This window comes from Lathamus discolor, chromosome 2, assembly GCF_037157495.1.
Source record: "Lathamus discolor isolate bLatDis1 chromosome 2, bLatDis1.hap1, whole genome shotgun sequence".
Classification (NCBI taxonomy): domain Eukaryota; kingdom Metazoa; phylum Chordata; class Aves; order Psittaciformes; family Psittacidae; genus Lathamus; species Lathamus discolor.
The window spans coordinates 109699304-109712045 of NC_088885.1; positions in this window are offsets into that span (position 1 = coordinate 109699304).

The following is a 12742-nucleotide window of genomic DNA, read 5'->3' on the forward strand; positions in this document are numbered from 1 at the left end:
ACCGTGCCTCAGCTGACTATGGAAGAGAGGGTAGTTTCGTCAATGTGAGACCTATGCCAGCAGCCCACAGAGAAGAGGGCTTCTCATTTAGTGTGCCTGATATAATGGGTGCAGGGCATTTCCAGATCAGAAGGTGCCACTCATGATCCCTGTTTAATCAGATATGCCTCCCAGGTACCAGATTTGATGTGGCTGGTTTAATTTCCAGTTCTATGTGAAAAACTTTGTTTTATTAAAGAACCCTTGTCTGCTTAAAACGGTAGTTAGCTGCCTACCACCACCAAGATTTTGATGGAAAACTTTTAAGTAAATATTATGGAAAAAGTGTTTGCGTGGGTTCAGAATGCTAGTTTAGTAGAATGGCAGTGTAATATATTAAAGAAATTTTGCCCAGGAATGCTGGATGCATTAAAGATTACTTTGGTAAGTTGTTAAGCTAGGTGTCTGTGGAAAGAGAAGCAAATTCTGTGTTTGGTACCTTGGTCTTTGCTGTACAGTGCATCCAGTAACATGGATATTTACCTTGTACATTATTTTCTGTGGCTTGAAAATTCAAATACGTACTTACAGCTAGACTTACAGCTGTATAAATATAGCTATAAGCTATACTTATAGCTGATCATGTTAATTTTATCAGGAGATTCAGTTTGCCCAGTCTTGCAACTGGACTGTTGCCAAGGTTGTGACTTAAGAGTCAAAGAGGAGAAAACAGGACTCCAGTGAGATTGGTCAAATACATAGTAGGTGAGGCCTTAGTGAGTCAGAATGATTTGGTAAGTGACATGTTTTTCATGATGCCTGTATAGCAGAATGACTAAGAAACTCAAACTCCAGTATGAGTATGAAAATAAAATGGGAAAACTCTTTGCTCATATCCTGACCGACTGGGAACAGTCCAGGTCCAGTATTTGGATCCCCATTTTGCCAGCCCTTTCTCTAATGTTCAGGGATCTGCACCAAAATAAATGGTATTCTACGGTTCTGTTCCAGGCTGTCATCCACGTCTGAGATTAAAGAACAGCAGGCACATTGACAGCAACAAAATACTTCCAGTTCGAGATAGAAATAACTTTTAAACAAAAGAAGGAAAAATATTTCTCCCTGGAACTCAGCCCACAGATGGGACATCTCAAGTACATGAAGTCAGAGTTTAAAATGGAGATCTACAAATAATTTTAGCTATATGGCTTTTGCCGCACATGTTCTAACACAGAGTGCTTGCTGCAGCAATAGTGCTTTGCAATAAGTACTTGCAAAAATAACTTCTGTCTCTGTTCACATTCATAAGTCATCATTAAAAGGCTCCTGTAACATTAAATGCAAGTCTGCTGTTAAAGTGGTAGTTGTAATGAGAAAAGGAAAAGATACAGGGTTAACATTTAAATAAACAGGAGGAAGTGATCCGTGAATGATCGATCAAGATTATTTTCACCCATCGCTGTTTTAATGTGCAAGTCAAAAGTTTTCTTAGTAAAGAGAAAGCAACTTTGGGAGATGACTGAACTTGCAGTGAAATGTCATTTTAATATTTGGCTATGCAGAAAAACCTTATTTTAAGTTTGGAGCGGGGTAGCAAACTATTTTGCTGCTACTGTTTCTGCTCAGGCAGACTTTCAAAGTGTAATCAAAACCATATCTATCATATAGTGTGTCTTTTCCATGTTCTTGCCAAAAATATTTCTATGTAAATCAAATGTTTTTCTTTCTAACGGGAGAGCGCTATGACCTCCAGAGGGCACCCAGCCAGAAACTCTTCAGTTTTAATCTCAGCTCCTGTGTGGTTTTTTTAGCTGGTTTCCCTTCTCTGAAGAGCAGCAATAGCTGCCTACATAACTTCTTATCTCTCAGGATGGGTCCTTGTTGTTATCTGGAATGTGGGAGGGAGCAGGGAACCAGCAGGGCCCATTAGGTCCAATATTTGGTCATCAGTGGAGGAAGGAGGAGGAGCTGTCCTACTGAAGCTCCACTGTGTCAGGTTCTCTGCGCATCAACACTGCCGAGCAGTACCTGATTCAGACCTCAGTATTACTCTTTTCTGGACTTGGTTATATATTATTTGAATATGGAAGGATTTCTGCCTGCATGTCTCCAGTGGATCTGCTTGCCAGCTACCTTCAACATTTTCTTCACTGGTAGGAATGGCATTTGGCCTCTCCTGAGCCCTGACAGTTTACTCAGTATCTATATAAAGCTGTCTGCTGTAAGACCTTACTGGCAGTATAGGTCTCTCTGCCAGTGAAAGCCCATGGAGGATAGCAAAACAGTCCCGAACAGCCCAAAGTCCTGATCTTAGTCACTTAATGATGTTGCAGCACAGCCCTTGACTGCAGAAAGCTATTTTGTGGAGTGAATATTTTTCTTGCCTATTACTTTTAGGTCACCATTTTACTTTTAAATGCTCTGTATGACACATTTATGTCTGTACATTTAGTATCAGTATTGAAATCTGTAAGGTCACTTCAGGGTAAGAATGAATCTGCATGAGTAAGGATGACAGATGGCTTCAAAAAATTCAAAAGGCAAAGCAAGAGAAGATTAGAAACAGGGCAGTGCCGTCCCTTGCCAGGTAAGTCTGTCACCTCTCACCAGCTGCAGAATTTCCCAGCTACATACCCTGGCTGCAGCCCATGTGCTGTGTTCACCTGGTCCCTCCACAGGACTTGTGCCCTGTGCGGCACTGCTGATCGATGCTCTTGCCTCTTGTAGTGCTAAAGCATGAGCTCCACTGACTGTTCTTTTACCCATCCACCTCTCTCTCTCTCTCCTTGTCTGCTGGCACCCTCCAGTTCATAACACCCCCTTACCTGCAAACCTTTGCCTTTAGCTTTCCCAGCCTCCATCCCCTCTCTGGGGGCAGCACACAGAGGACAGTGCTCATTAGAGGGAAAAGAGTCTTGACCTATACACCTCTTTCCTAGGTAGAAAAAGCAGGGGGGCACAGAAGACAATAAAATTTGAACTTGATGGTGTTACTTCACTTTATTTTTTTTGTATGTTCTGTACACATCTGAACGGATTGTGGCAGGTGTATCGATAGGAAGATCTCTGGTTTCCAGGAAGTTTCCTACTTTTGCTTTAAAATGGCTGTCAGAGTTCTGGGGTTACATTATTAAAACTGACTACGGAGGAGTAGAATCAATGCAAACTCTTGATTTCTACATGAAATATTCAGTAAACTTCTTGATGAAGCAAATCAGCAGGACTGAAGTGTGGTTTGATCTGAATTTTCCTTTGGGCATTTTTTTCTTTTTGGTCTCAGTCTGATTACACTCGGTGCAGTTAGTTCTGTCTTACCTCGCTGGGAATGATCCTTTGCTTGTCTCCCAGAACAGCTCCTGACCTCACCTACCTGATGCTCCCTCATTCTGTATGTTTTTCCATCATCTCATCACTCAGCAAATGACTGGCCAGTGCCTTTCTGAACATACTGTTCCTATTTCAGCCAGATTTCACCGTCTTGGTCCATCCCTTGCTAACCTTTCTCCTCTAGCTATTATGAACATAAGCAGTTGTATTTGGCCTATTGGTATATTCTTTCAAGACCAGGAACTTTCTCCGTGCCTCAAACAATTGCAGCACAAAGTAATTTGGGATTCTCAAGTAGAAAATACAAAGATAATAGCTTTCCTCATCTGTCAGGTATACTAATGGCACCGTATTCTACACTGCTGTCAGCAGCATGCTGATTTCTGTCATTCACTGCTATCAGAAGACACTAAGAATCTCTACTCCATTTTCAAAACTAGTAACTTCCATCTCTGTAGTCAGTTTGTTTTCTCCATTTGGCCTTTTCCCTGAGCCCAAAGCAAATAATTTTGATCTTTGTATTAACATGAATTCTCTCCTTCAAACGCCTCCCCCTTTCCCCCCAACTTCTATTACTACTAGTTTGCCTCCTTCTAACTCATACCAGTAAGCTCTTAATCCTTCTCATCACTTAAGAAACCCCTATAACATTTGGTCTGGGCTCTCCGTTGTGACTATTATTGCCCATCGCACAGATTTCCTGAGCTTGCTCTGTAGCGAGAGCCCCTCTGCACTCTCCTCTGATCAATCGTTCCTTTCATGTTGACAGTCCAACTGCTTCCTGTTAAATCTCAAAAGCTCTCTTTTCAGCGAGTCATGAAAGCACTGTTGTTTCTTCTTCCTAGGTTTTTCACCAAATACAGTTGAAATTTTAATCTTTATTAATCTTTTTCACTAGATAATCAATTACACAATTACTAATGCTTTCCCTTCTTTTGATAGTTTTTGTGTGTCTTGGTACCATCTTATGTACTAATTACTGCTTATATACTAGTTATGCAGGCATTTTCCCTGTTAGGATTCTTGCTTCCTTTAGTCCATAGTGATTCCCTTTTAGTACCATTATTTCTTTTCCATGGCAGCCCAGAAAGATTGAATCAGACAGTGATGTTTGGTCCTAATTCCTTCTCCTCTGCAATTGTGTCAGCTTGGACCAAAAGTATTTCAGTTGGGTATATTCTGGCTGGATCAGGAGCTGTGAACAGATTGTCTTGTGCTGTTCTTGGATTCACGGAGCTTAGATAGAAACTGGGACTAGAAAGGTGTGGAACGTAGCACAGGCTGACATTGCTGAAATTGGCTTAGAAAGCTGAGAAGAGGCAGGCTTGTACAGAAATGTGCCAGGAGAAGGGGAATGTGCTGACTTGCATAGCCCCAAAGCTAAGAGCAGGAGGTCTTGGGATGCAGCAGATATGCAAAGGGTCGCATGGGTCGGACAGCTGAAAACGGACCTATCTGGAGTGTGGAATAGGCTCAATTCCAGACAATTTAAAACAAGAGTTGCAAACAAGCAGGCTGGTTACATAACTTACACACATCAGAGAATGAGCCACTGGATCAATGCCTTGCCACTGATGGAACCACAGATGTGCAGCCAGAGCCAGTTCGTTTTCATGACTTGCCATACCCATGCTACTTCTGCCAGGATCTGGGGCAGGGACAGATGAATCCTCCCACAGGATGCTGTAAAAACATTGACAGAGCTACACAGCTTACTGCAATGTTACAAACCCTAAGCACTACATCTGGAGAAGATGAAAGAGTGTAAATGCATGACTTCACTCGTGCAGGCACTTGTATGCTCCCTTTCTCCCTATGCTTGACCATTATGCTGTCATTCTCCATTATGGTAAGCAAAAACAATGGGAGTGTATTGAAGGTGCCCTTCCGTCAAATTAATCCTGCACCAGAGAGCCAGTCTGGCTGGGAGCTGAGGGCAGGGAAAATCCATGTCTGGAAAAGTAGCACTATTTAAATGCGTGGAGGTCTGTTTGTTGGCATGCTTGGGCTATGGCATAACGGCTCTCCTGAGAGGGAGCTAAAAATTGGCAAGACTGGTATTTGAGTGTAGGGTCAGGCAGGAACCTAAGCAGGAGCAGTCCTAATGTGTAGCGCAGATTTGGTATGTTCTATGTACCACCTAAGCAGGAGCAGTCCTAATGGGTACTGCAGATTTGGTTATGTTCCTATATACTACCCCTTCTCCCCCTACCTTCTACAGTTACTTAGGTTTGGCAAATGCTAAACATCTAAATTAGGCTTAAAACTTGAAACATTGCTTCGGGTGCTTTGGCACTGAAGATCATTCTAGGAACCCAAGGAGCTCTTCCACGATTTTCCACGTCATAGGCCTAGGCTATACCTGCTACGTAGGGCTTTTATGTATGGCCATCTTTCTGTTGAATAAAGACTGTTAAAGAGGGGGCAGGTCAAAAGAGAGAATGCATAAAAGTTGTACCTTGCAGGTGTTTCACCAGGAATGGCAGGTCCAGATTTGTCCTGTGACCTTTCCCCAGCCGGGGGAGTTTTGATGTGCAGTTGCTTCCTGAGTTACATAGTGAAGGAGTTGTCTGCACACACCGCAGCCCCATCAGTGATTAGTTATAGCTGTAATGGAGGTTATACTTGTGCTCTACTGGATGTATAGTGGAAGAGCCTGTAGATGAGGACAGAAAAGAGCCCCATTGCCTATGTGTTCTCAAAACCTACAGAAATTCACCAGCTAGAAGTTTAGACCCAAGTGGAAGTGGAGAGTGTAGACAAATTCTTTCTCTTAGCTATGGCCTTGCAGAACACAGTACCCAAACCTAATCAACAGGAAATCAGGAAACCAGCAGCTTAACTCTGAGTTTCCATTAAATCCAGATACAACAGTTGCACTATTAAGAAAAAAATATAAATGCCATAATCCTGAATAACTCAGACCCTATATTAGCAATTGCCATTACAACTAATGCAGCAGATGAAGTTCCATCAGCCAGTTTGTGTCTGCAGTTCACCAGTAGTATATCCAATAAAAAGATAAAATTTTGTATACAAAAATGAGACTGATGTCAACCATCATACTAGGAAGGGAAACCCCTTAATTGGGCAAAAAGAAACATCAATAATAAAGGTATGTAGAAAATATAAAAGGAGGTGGAAAAAAGAAAATAACCCAGTTTTACAGTTCAGCAAGAAGAACACTTCCTAAGAGAAAAGGCAGGCCTGGCTTCTTCTGAGGAATTTTTTGCTTTACTAAAATGCACAAAGTTACTGGGCCTCACATTGAAGAAGCCTGTTGTCAAGTGCTTCAGAAACATCTGAGTTAGAGAGTCAGGCACACATGCTGTCTCCTTCTGTCTTTCCTTGTCCTTCCATGAATCTGACCCTCCTTTAGAAGTCCAGTTTCAACAGGAAGAGCAGAAAAAGGTCTCGGTCTAGAATAGCTTCTGCTGTAAAAGTGTTCAGCTTTCTCAGGCTTGAAAGGAAATTGCACACAGGTCTCTACTTGCTGTATGTAAGCTCTACATACTGAGATGGAATGCAAAAGGCATGAATCTTATCAGACATGATTCTGCACTAGTTGCCACTGTGCTTGTGCTTAATTCAGTGCTATCTACCTTTGCTAAACATGTTCAGCATGTGATCGCTGGAATCAGGCTGTGAAGGAGTGAGACACAAGTGAGGCCCAAAGACATCATCACACTGTAGACCACATATGGCTTTAGGTTGGAAATAACAATGAAGCTGTTAAGCTTAGCCTAGAACATTAGCTATGGTATGTATCTTCTAGAGAAAAGTAAAGATAATAAAAGGCCACTTCAGAAATCAGGCATATAAGCAATTAGGACAGTAAAAGTACAGTTCACTCTGTAAAGAAGCCCAATTTCAGGATAGATTGAAACCTGGAAGTTTTTTACAAAACCTGTGCACCCATGCTTATAGGACATTGGTAGATGATGAAGTAATTTGTTACCTTAGTTATCTCATGTTCTCAAAAACAGAAGTTCCTTTCAAACACTTTAGGATGGAAACAGATCTTCACTTGTTAAAAACTGAGTTGCAGGCATGGAGCCAAAGTTTCCCTGTCAAACTAGTATGAGTACTGGATTTACTTGTATGGATGTAGACTACAACTTGTCATAGTCCCAGGTGTTTCAAATGGCAATAACGTGCTTTAACTCTGGCTAGCCATTAGGGTGAGGACTGTCTTGGCAGTAAGGTCAATATAATGTCACTGAACTCAGTTCCTAGGCTTATAAAAACAGTCTTGCTGAGTCTTTGACACTACTTTCACCTATGTGATTCATGCTTACATGGGCACCTGCAGCTATAATTACCTGGGTTAAGTGAGAAGCTCTTTGGGAACCTCTCTGAGGGCTCTTAGTAGCTCACTAATTTGTGCTACTCTAGGAATTGATTCAGACTTCATTTCTGCTTTCTCTGTGTGGAAAAACTTAGCCTGCTGACACATTTAACCCAGTCACTTCCAGCAAAGTGCATGTGTCGGTTCTGTCCATTCAAGCATGGTGCCAAATCAAGAGTCCAATGTAGAATGGACTTCTTTTGCAAGACAGATTAAAAGCAGCATAACATGAGCTCATTTAAGCCACAGTTTCATACATCCAAATACAAGACAAGTTCTCTGAGGGGGCATTATAGCTGCAGACACCAGGGTGCAGAGCTGTAAGCTGTGCAGCACAACTGACATAGAAGAGCTAGCTTACTTATTCATCTGTGTCTGGGAGGGTCAGCAGAAATTCCAGCACTTCCATAAGGGAACAAAATCCTTCTGGTACTTTATGAGAGGATTTCACTGATTCTCTTCACAACACAGCAGTGTGGAAGCCTTACTGCTGCTAAGGCAGACCACTACTGAGGGTGGAAGCTAGCAGTTTCACCTGACTGCTTGGAGGGTTCTACTGGATGTGCATAACTCAGCTCTAGTCAGAAGCATGCAGACCATATGGTGCCCAGATGATGCATAATAGCGTTTATTTAGTGGCCTTGAGATATGATGATGCACTGACTGGCAAAAGGAACAACTCTGCTCTAAACAACAGTTATCAACAGGTACCAATGCTTGTGTTTGCTCTTTTGCGATACCGTGCCTGGGTAATGCAGCCAAGAGGTGCATGGAGGAGCTGTGCAGACTGTGTCACAGAATGGTGATTAGCAACTTGGTGACAACATAAGCCAAAATGCAAGATAAAGCACAGCATGTAGTTAGCAAACAAGGCACAATTTTCTCCTTTTGTCATTAGGCTGTGGGATAAGAAAGGATGGGGCAGCCATGGAGTATTCTGTTTGCCACTTGTTATCTAGAACACTGCTAACAGAAAGCTGCTAAATCAGCCTAGCCAAAGCCAGAGGTGAAAATGATGTTCTGATGAATTAGAGAGGGCCCAGCGAAAGCTGTTCAGAGCTTTTGTCACCTCCACTGGAAAAGTGCTTATTGCTTTTATTATGGAAATGCCTTAAGACATTATAATTTCACATGCACACAACCGCTGCCTGTTTTGCTAGACGCTGTACAAACACCAAAGAGAGAGACCTACTCACCTGTCTGGAGCCCTGGGAGCATTGTGAGCGTTGTGAGCATTGGCACGGAAGTTGCTCTTCAGCTTTTCGCAGCGTAGTAGTAGGAAATACGTCAGCCTAATAGCAAAATTCCTACTGAAGTCAACTCAGGAGTCCCTCTCCCAGTAAAGACATAGCTTAATTAAGGAGTCCACACTACTTCTGACTATGTATTATAGGACAGACTGGCTTTGGCCAAAGTTTCTATCTTAACTCTGCTCTTATTTATTACTTGGCTATGGAAATAGCATATTGTATAAGATTATATAAAACAAGATTGTACTGTGCAAAGGGCCCCAATTTATTTACTCAGTATGTCTCATGGTGTCTGGATGATTACATACAAATGCCGGGGGCAAAAAAGCAATAAAAGCAACAAGACAGTAGAAGTATTGTTCAGATAGCTGTGTAATAATATTAAGCAATTTAATTTTCTGTGTTGAAAGTTAATTACTTACTTGAGGGAAACACCAACTGAACGTCTTCAATCACCTAAGTGGCTAAGATTCATTAAAAGGAACGCATATTAGGAATAACTTCATGCCACATTGCTTTTATTTCCAGGGATAAAACTTCTTGCTCCCTACCCCTAGCCAGCTTCCGTTCTAAACAGATTTTTTGCTGTCCTTTTCTGCATAGCTTCTGGGAGGTAAAAAAAAAAAAAAGCCTGAAACAAACCTTTGTGGACCGTGTAAGGACATGCCCAGATATTACAGGTGTCTGACATCAGCCGCGTATAGCAGAGAAATGCAAGGAGATTCACCAGATGAACATTTCAACTGCCACAGAAATGAAGTGGGGCAAACTATATAGGAAAGTCACTAAGGTAATATTGGTTAGAGGCTGAAACTCAAGGAAACTGTACCTTTAAAAAAACACAAAAGTTAGAAAAATAAACAAATGGAAGACCAAAAGAAAACTAAGAACAGCAGTCAGGAAATGAGCCAGAATGTAAAGGTAAATATTGGAAACTCACATAATGTTGCTGAAATGACCTTTTTTAGGTGAGCCTTACTGAATTCAGTACAATGCTCCTGTAAAAGGAAAACCTGTGAATAGGCTTAAGGGAGGCATGGAGGGATTGGAATAAGAATAAATAACTAAAATAAACACACCCTAACCTGTTCATAATAACAGCATCTCCCAAATGCTTTCCTTGCTTTTATAGTCACTTTTAAAACCACCAGTAGGTAACAAAAACATTCCTGCAAAGGGTGTGTGCAAGCACTAAATCTGTCACGGGTAAGAATAATCCAGAATCAGTCACATATGTGCAAAGTACCCTTCGAGTCTGGAAAGTGGTTGTGAAAATAAGCAGCCAGCACCCCTTTGTTTGACATTTGCTCTCTCATAGCAGTACTTGAGATCAGTGGTGGAAGAGGCACTATTACCAGCCCTGAAACGCTGGTGTAGGGTAAGATCTTCCAGGTGTTGCCAGTAAGAATATCAGCCAAAACAGTCTCCTATTTTCCTAGCCTCCTCGCCTACTGCCCTCAGCCGACAGTTTTGTCATGTGCTGCCCTACTGCCCTGCATCCAGCAATGTGCACAAGAATCTGGTTTGAGCCAAGAGCCTGAAATCTCTGAGGTACTGATGTCCCATTTAGATACTGCCAGCATTTTCAAAGCAGACACTGAATTGCTCCTTAATCCTGGAGGTGCTTGAATTTTTACTCATCAAAATTTGCAAAGCCTGCCTTACAGCTTATTAGTTGCTTTGAATCTTATCTCAAGGTGAGGCCCAAGGTGTGGTACACAAAGCAGGGAAGGGAATGCCTTTCTCACTTCAGGGCCTCAACCCTTAGGCATGTGTAAAGCTTGTAATAGAAGGGGTTAGACACAGGCCCCTGGACATGTGGAAGGCATTTGAGTGCTTGCATAAAGGACAGGAGGAAAGGGGGGTGAGAGGGGGAGTGGGTGAAACACCACATATAAAACAGCCCTGGAAGAGCTATGGTGCTTTGCTAAAGTAAGGAGCTGCCTAAAGAGTTGCCTAGACATTGGTGTCCAGCCCCTGTAGAAGGCAGACTACTGGGATCTCAACAGACAGTCATATCTCTGATCAGCTGCATCAGGAAATACTTCAGTGCCTCAGCCCTTATCTTCTCTCCTCTTTCTGGTATTTTAATACTCATCAGTTTAGATGGCTCCTCAGTTACCAAAATTCTGCGTCTGGGCAGAAAATGTTAGGGGCTGCAGGCTGCATGCATTGCAACAGGAACAGAGTACACGCAAGTACTTCCTACAAGCCTCATCCCTGTCTTCTGATGGCTGGCCCATCCATCCACATTGTAACTTACCTCCACATTTGGCTCTAGTTGCTACCAGGTAGGGTTTCTAATAATCATGCAGTTGTAACCAGCACTCCATGGCAACAGTTTATCCTCCTCTTTGCCGTTCAGGTGGCCTACAGTCATCTGCCAGTAAGTGAATCAGAGTTTGGCATTTTTGTGGTATATTCCTCACCATTTCATTCAAGTTTCAGGACTTCTTTGCTGTAGGTCTACCATGTAGTAGGACTTTCCCAAATACAGTTGTAAGAGGGCTGCTGTTCTCTGCCCCACCTATGTAAAGAGGCAATGTACATACTAAAAAGCAACAGTAACAAACACTGGTGAGACCAATGCGGTGTGTGTACCCACACCTATTACAGCAGAGAAGCAAGTTAAATTCTAAGATTGTGTTGAAAAAGTTAAAAAAACCGCAAACAGAAAGCCTGAAAGAAATGTTGTCTTCTGACAACTGAGAATTACATTGCTACCTTTTTTAATTAGCAGAGGAGGGGGTAGGCAAAGTTGAAGGATTTAGATTCATAGCCAAGTTCCCCTGTTTGCAAACAGGATAGCAATAACTGTCATCACTGATACTTTGCACAACATGTGTCTCAGGTTCTAATACATATACAACACCTTATCCCTTGAATCAGTAAAAGAAACAGGCAAGAACCAACTATAAGTGATTTTGTTGTATTTAATTCTCTTCAAAATATGTACCACAAAGTTCGCCAGCTTATCTCGCTAACATGAAGCTTGTCAACTCCCCTCTTAACTGACTCCAGCCCTGTAGCTTCGAAGCTCCCTAAGGCTGTGGGGCACAGAGCTCAGCAGATTTCTCAGGAAACCTTGTATATACGTATGTGGGGGGGGGGGGGGGGGGAGCAGCATGCAATGACTGTGGTCTCACTGTAGCTTTTTGCAACCATTTCCAATGTCACAGTGACCTGCTGTTATTTGAAAAGGAAGTTTCCAGCTGCAAGTATCTTTAATTTGCAACTCCTGCCTCCTCACTGAAAGAAGCCTGCTGGGACTGGTATGCCTTCCTGTTAAAGTTGTGTGGACACTTTTTTACATTCTTAAACACTCAGGTTACATGAGACCTCTGATCTCATGGTGATTACAGAGGAACTCTAGTTTAGGTTTGTCTTCCACAGCTAATGAGAGCTGCTGAAACAAGTTTTATACTTCGGCAATGGGATCTGTAGAGTGGAACTAGCGATGAGTCAGCAATTAGCTAAGGTTGTTTGAATAGCGATATAAACCATGCCTGCAAACAGTCCACAAAGGTCATACCAAGTGCCTAGCATTTAGACACCACTACCCTGGTGATAGGAATTCTCGTAAGACACTCACATTTTTTAGACCAAGCATCATTCTATTTGACATTTGGATATTGTCATATTAAATATCCCCTACTTGGTATCTGGGTGACAGGGAAGAATGCTTGACATCATTGGTACTATTCGCAGTGAGGCATGCCTGCCAGATTGACAGATGCTGCTCTCTCCCCATCTAGGGGAGTTAGGCACTAAAATTAGTAACTATTAAAGCAAGCGCACTGAGTAAGGATCTGCTGGATCTCATCAACAAGAAGTACTG